The sequence below is a fragment of the Martes martes genome (genome assembly GCF_963455335.1).
Source record: "Martes martes genome assembly, chromosome: 3".
NCBI lineage: Eukaryota > Metazoa > Chordata > Mammalia > Carnivora > Mustelidae > Martes > Martes martes.
The window spans coordinates 140,598,130-140,604,129 of record NC_137890.1 but is presented as its reverse complement, the minus strand read 5'-3'; positions in this window follow the sequence as shown (position 1 = coordinate 140,604,129).

The window sequence follows — 6,000 nt, the reverse complement described above, 5'->3', positions numbered from 1 at the left end:
TGTTGCTTATATTAAAACAATTAGATGTTTATATGAAATGTTTTGAGCAAACAAGTGCAACATTTTTAGGTGTAATTTACAAAGCAAAAGGAACCAGAAAAGAAAGGTATTTTTTTTATTGGCATGAGGATGTTGCTAATAAACGGTCTGGTTTTAAAAGAAAACCAGTGTTTTACAAATCCATTTATTTACTAAGGATTGTGAGAACATGAGAAGCTCTGCAAACTTCAGTCGAGACTCAATCAAGTAACACGTGTGTGTTTATGAACAGGGTACTGGAAGCCAGAAGAGCAGCCGTCCTGCAGCGGAGAGGGGCCGGTGCTTCCCTGAAGGGCCTCAGAGCTTCACAGTGGGGATGAGGGGAGCTTCTCCTTCCTGGCCTGTGCCCTGTTAAAGACTCATGTAAAGGGAGAGTGACTATATCCTAAGTTCTGAATGGGAGAAGTCAAGGAACACATTTTGGAGGCTGCTTAAATAGACATTTATGGGCCTTGACGCCTTGGGATTTTGGGTGAACCAAGAAGTCTCCTCCAATCAGCTGTTTCTGAGTCTTGGGACCTGTGGTTTTCTAATTGCTTGTGCAAGAACAGGTCCCAGGAGGACAAGGGCTCACAGTGCTCTCTGCCCAGGCAGCACCTGTTCTCTGAGAAAGGAGCCCGATTTCCTAAGGGCACTCAAGTCCAGTGCACTTGAACTTGTTATACTTTTCCCCCTACCATTAAACAACAGTTTTGTTTATCCCTTCCTTTCTGAAATGTTTTATTTAAGCAAGAGGGACTCCTTAAGCTGTCCAGCTCCACATTACTGAAAGTCAAGCCGGAAAGAATCAGCGCCGATTCCCCTCTCCCATCATGGAAAAAGGGAGGAGATGTCATTTCTAGAGGGACAGTGATTGAGTTCCAAGCAGATGGAACTTATAAAGGCATTTCACCTTCACAGGGCTTTTTTGCTTCCTTTATTAAGAACAATCTTAGCTAGCTCAAGGAATATAATATCTTTATGAGTTTTAGAAATAAAAAGGGACCATGGGCACCTGGGTGGCTCAGTGGGTTAAAGCCTCTGCCTTCGGCTCAGGTCATGATCCCAGGGTCCTGGGATCGAGTCCCTCATTGGGCTCTCTGCTCAGCGGGGAGCCTGCTTCTAGATCTCTCTCTGTCTGCCTCTCTGCCTGCTTGTGATCTCTGTCTGTCAAATAAATAAATAAAATCTTTAAAAAAAAAAAAAAATAAAAAGGGACCATGAAAGTGTTAACTGTTTGACAAATTAGAAACTATTTTCATTTGGTGGAAATCTTGCAATAATTTTTCCGACAAATACTTCTCGAGGGCAGTCCATTGTGCCCTTCTGAGGTCAAGGCCCAGCTCTGTGCCTCAATCCAAGGAGACAAGTGCATGCATAGTACCAGTGATAGAAGGCAGGTGTGCAGCAGGAGAGTAGAGAAAGAGGGGCAGGGGAAGAAGGAGGAGGAAGAAAAGGAGGAGTTGGTAGTCAGGGAGGACTTCAGGGAGAGGGTGAAGGATGTGTTGCACTTTGCCAGGCAGGGAAGGGGGTGAGGGGCTTTCTGGGAGGGGGCAGGAGCAGCAGAGGCAGGGAGGCGTGAAAATACAAGTCATGTTTGGGGTACTGTTACTAGAACAGATGGTGCTTGGCATTTGGGTACCGTGGCAGGGAGGAAAGGGCCAGATTGCAGAAGGCCTTGCATGCTAGGCGAAGAAGTATGGACTTGATCCTGTAAAGCAAGTGATAGCTATCACAGGTTTTGAAAGCAGGGAGATGATGTAATCGGCTATGTTTCGGGAGAAAAGCTCAGGCGGCGGCGGCGTGGAGGAGAGACTGGCTCGGGCACAGATGGGCAGCAGGGCTCCCTGTTATGAGGCTTTTGAAGTAGGTCAGGTGAGAGATGATGTTTGGGGACTGCGCTAGGAGGAGGAAGAGTCCCAATGTCAGTTCAGTACCTTCTGTTGTGCATTTAGGGTGCATTCGCTCATGTCATTGCTGCAGAGCACTTTTCATGGAGTGCGGCCATCCTCACCCTCATTTTGCAGAGAAGGAAAGGGGCTGAAAGTACCCTGGCTCCGCTAAGATGGGCTTGGGTCGACAGCCCTGTGCCACCATGCTTTCACAGCAGAGGGAATGAGAAGGCAGAGGAGGGTGAGCCTGGGAGGTGATTTTTGCAGCGGAGTGGAAGCTGATCCCAGAACAGAGTAGGACTTTTCAGCCGCTGACTCGAGGTAGATGGCAAGGCTGTTTCCAGGCAGGTGGCAAGGTGTGCACAATGGGTGATACCCATGACCAGGGCCTTGCTGAGGAGGTGAGGGGCAGGGTTTAGGGCCCCTCGGGGATACCCTTTTGAAAATTCCCTATGGCCAGTTGGAAGTTTGGTTCTTGGAGCACATCCTGTCCTCCCTGTGGGAACTCCTTGAAGTCCTTAAGGTAGACCTGGACTAGAACTTCTACAGGAGGAGATGAGTAATGAGCCCTTCCTCCCGAGCCCCAGTCCTAAACGGCGCTGTACTGCACTTAATCCGAAGGGCCCTTTCCAGGCCATGCCTGTTGATGTTTCTGTTGGTCTGGACTGAGGGTTGGCAGTCTGCGTTTCTTTCAGGAACCTGGGATCCTGGAGTGAGCCAGGCAGGTGACAACAGGATTGGACTGTTGAGAATGTTTGGCTCTGTGTGGCCTAGGCTGTCTTTTCACTTCACTTCTTTCAGGGCCTTTCAGTAGCTCCTTAAATAACATGATGTTGATCTCTGGTAAGAACCAACACCTTGGAAAATTGCTTCTTTTTAGGAACGTTCATACATTCATATTTAATTTTGCCAAGGCTATTTTTTAGTTATTTGGATTATTCCGAGACTTGGGAATGTGAGTACTCTTGAAGGTTGTTTTGGGAATTGAGTGATGTGAGGTCCAAACACCCAGACCTAAACCCAGCCTTACGCCCTTAATCTTGGGAGGGAATGTGAGACTTGGGAATCTGTTTCATCCAACACGTCTTCCGCACCTGCTTCTTCCACTTGGCCTCGTACTGAGGGCTGACCGTGCAGTGCATTTCTTTTGAACCATACGTACCATATCCTACCTTTCCTAAAGAGGTAGGCATTCTTGTTTGGTCGTGGCTGATAATAGGAGAGAAAGGGTTTTTTAGGTTTTATTTTCAGCCTGTGTGTCTTTTGCGTTGATGTCTGGTTACCGTTGGGACAATTTCTGCTGCTTTTTCTCTCTGAGGGAGTAAGGTTTGGGTTCATTAACTGCTTGCTGCTGAGTGGTTCATTTTTCTCCTGTGTGGGAGGGAGGAGCGGCCTCCTCTTGTGTTCCCACCTTTGCTAAATGCCACTCCTACTTCCTGTGCTCCTTATAGGACTTCTCCGCCCCATTTTCCAATCCCTGTCCTGCTGGAAAGCATAGAAGGGGAGCCACTTGTTCTCCGATTGGTTTGTGCAGTCACTGACTCTGTGCCAGGCTCTGGGCTCTGCGGTTACTCTTAGGTGGTCCGATTTCATACCCTTAGAGGCTGTGGGAGCGGGCAGTCTTTGCTCAGCTTGCCGATGAGGGTCCGTCTGTGGCCCAGGGGCCTCCTACCAGGTTTCCAGGAGGACCCTGGTGCCTGCTCCTGCAAGCTGCTCTCTGTCCCGCCTGTCATCCACTCATGGCCCTTTCCAGGGGTGGCTCATTCTCTGCAGAACTGGTCAGCTTTTAAATCCTTTATGGGTGCAGGCCCAGAGGTCGGTTTTAGCAAGTGGTATGGGGACTGTGGATGCAGCTTGGTTGGGGGTGGGGAGAGAGGAGGAGTGCTTGCTGGGAGAGCGCGCTGGTGGGATTAAGCGAGGATATCACGGCTGCTTACTTCGGCTTGTCCTCTTTGTTGTGAATGGCTCCTGAAAGACCCTGCCTGAGTGTGCAACGTGCACATTCGTGGATGCTGTAGGTGAGATTTGCTTGTTGATGACCTCCTTTTTGCTTTCTGCTATTTTAGTCCTGCATTCTAGGTTGCTTTTGGCTGACTTTCGGGGGGGATTTGGGTTACCCACAACAGTTATGAAGGTGTCCTACCCTTCAGGACTGCCTAGTTGACCTCCTCAACTGAACTTTCAGGATCAGAACATGTGGCCAACTGCTGAATGGAGAGATCAATGATTCCGGAGTAAAGTAGACTTGCTCTCAAATTTTCGCTCCTCTTAATGCTTTTATTTTATTTTTTTTTTAAAGATTTTATTTATTTATTTGACAGAGATCAAAAGAAGGCTGAGAGGCAGGTAGAGAGAGAGAGAGAAGAGAAGAGGAGGAAACAGGCCCCCTGCTGAGGAGAGAGCCCGCTGTGGGGCTCCATCCCAGGCCCCTGAGATCATGACCTGAGCCGAAGGCAGAGGCTTTAACCCACTGAGCCACCCAGGTGCCCCACACCTTAATGCTTTTAGGCAGGTTTCTTAACTTCAGGGCCTTGGTTTCTTCATCTGTAAGCTGGGTATGGTTGTGTTTAGGGAGGAGTGGTGTTTGTGTGCTACATCTAGAGGAGGGTTTTACACCCTAGTATGTGTTCCGGAGCTTCCTTTCTCGTTCTGGCTTGATTCAGTGTGCCAGATACTGTGCTAAACTCTGGCAGGCGCAAAGATTAATGCAATGTTTTCTTTCCCGGAGACATTTAAAATCTAGTGGCTGGGGTTGACTTGCACAAATTTATCCTGAGGGAGGACAGGCTGTGGGGGCAGCCATGCATGGGAGCATTTCCTCTGCCCTGAGGGTTCGGAGATTCTTGCTTTCTGGAAGCAGTTTATACCTAAGCCCTCTCTTGAAGGACTGAGTAAGAATTAAGCAAGCAAAGGAAGGTGGGATGGGTTGTCTCTAGAGCAACAGCATGAGCAAGGCATGGAGTGTTTAAGAGAACTGTACGCAGCCTGGGTTGGGCGGGAAGCAGGAGGTCCTGGGAATGGAGCCTGGAGATCCTGGTGGCCTTTGCTGAGAAACTTAGATGTAAAATTTGCTAGGATGGAAAATCAAAATGTAAGGAAAAAGAGTTACATAAATAGTGTTTAATGGCATTGTTGGGCATTTTTATAGCACACGGTCTGAATTAAATAGATTAGCGCGCAACTGTAGAAGAGAGTGATCTGCTGGTGTTAAAAGAATGAGGTCAGTTTATATGTGCTCTTAAGGAAAAACTTCCAAGAATATTATTAAATGAAAAAGATATATATGCACAGGATATCTTTGGAAGTACATATCCGTATATGTAAGCCACGATTGCCTTTAGGACAGATGCGGGGGTCTGGGATAGAGGACAGTCATCCATTTTACTGAAGACCCTTTCGTACCATTTGGCCATTTTTTCCACATGCACGGATTTCTTTAAAGAAGGAAAATACTGTAAAGAAATGACTAGTGTTGTACATTATCAGGTGAGGCGGAAACCAAGCAGCAGCGTAAAAATAATGTGGGCTGCTGCTCTGTAAGGCTATTATGCAGAATGCTAGATTATTTCATGCTCTGACAATAATACCATTCATTTAGAGTTTCCCACTTCCACATACATTACTTCAGTCAGAATTAATCACTTTCCTCTGTACTTTCATAGCAATTAAAATGTTTTAAGAACTGTACATGTTAGATGATGCTCTGTAAAGTTTGGAAAAGGAGAATATTATTTCTTTAATGCAACATCCATGGTTTTATTCCCGTCCATTCTGTGTATATGTGCCTTTGTGAAAAATACAACTCAAATGCACATTTACTTAATGGACTTCTCTTTTTACGTGTTTTCCTGAGTGTTGTGTAATTGTTCCCCTTATCTTTTTGAAAACCTACTTTTTTTGGGGGGGGGTAATGTGGTGGTTCCTGAGTGTTTTCCTGAGTGTTGTGTAATTGTTCCCCTTATCTTTTTGAAAACCTACTTTTTTGGGGGGGGGTAATGTGGTGGTTCCTTTCCCTGTGGCCCCTGTGACTCACTCATGCTTACATGCTGTCACAGGTGTGCTGGTTTTCTGGGTTGATGTTCATCTCTAA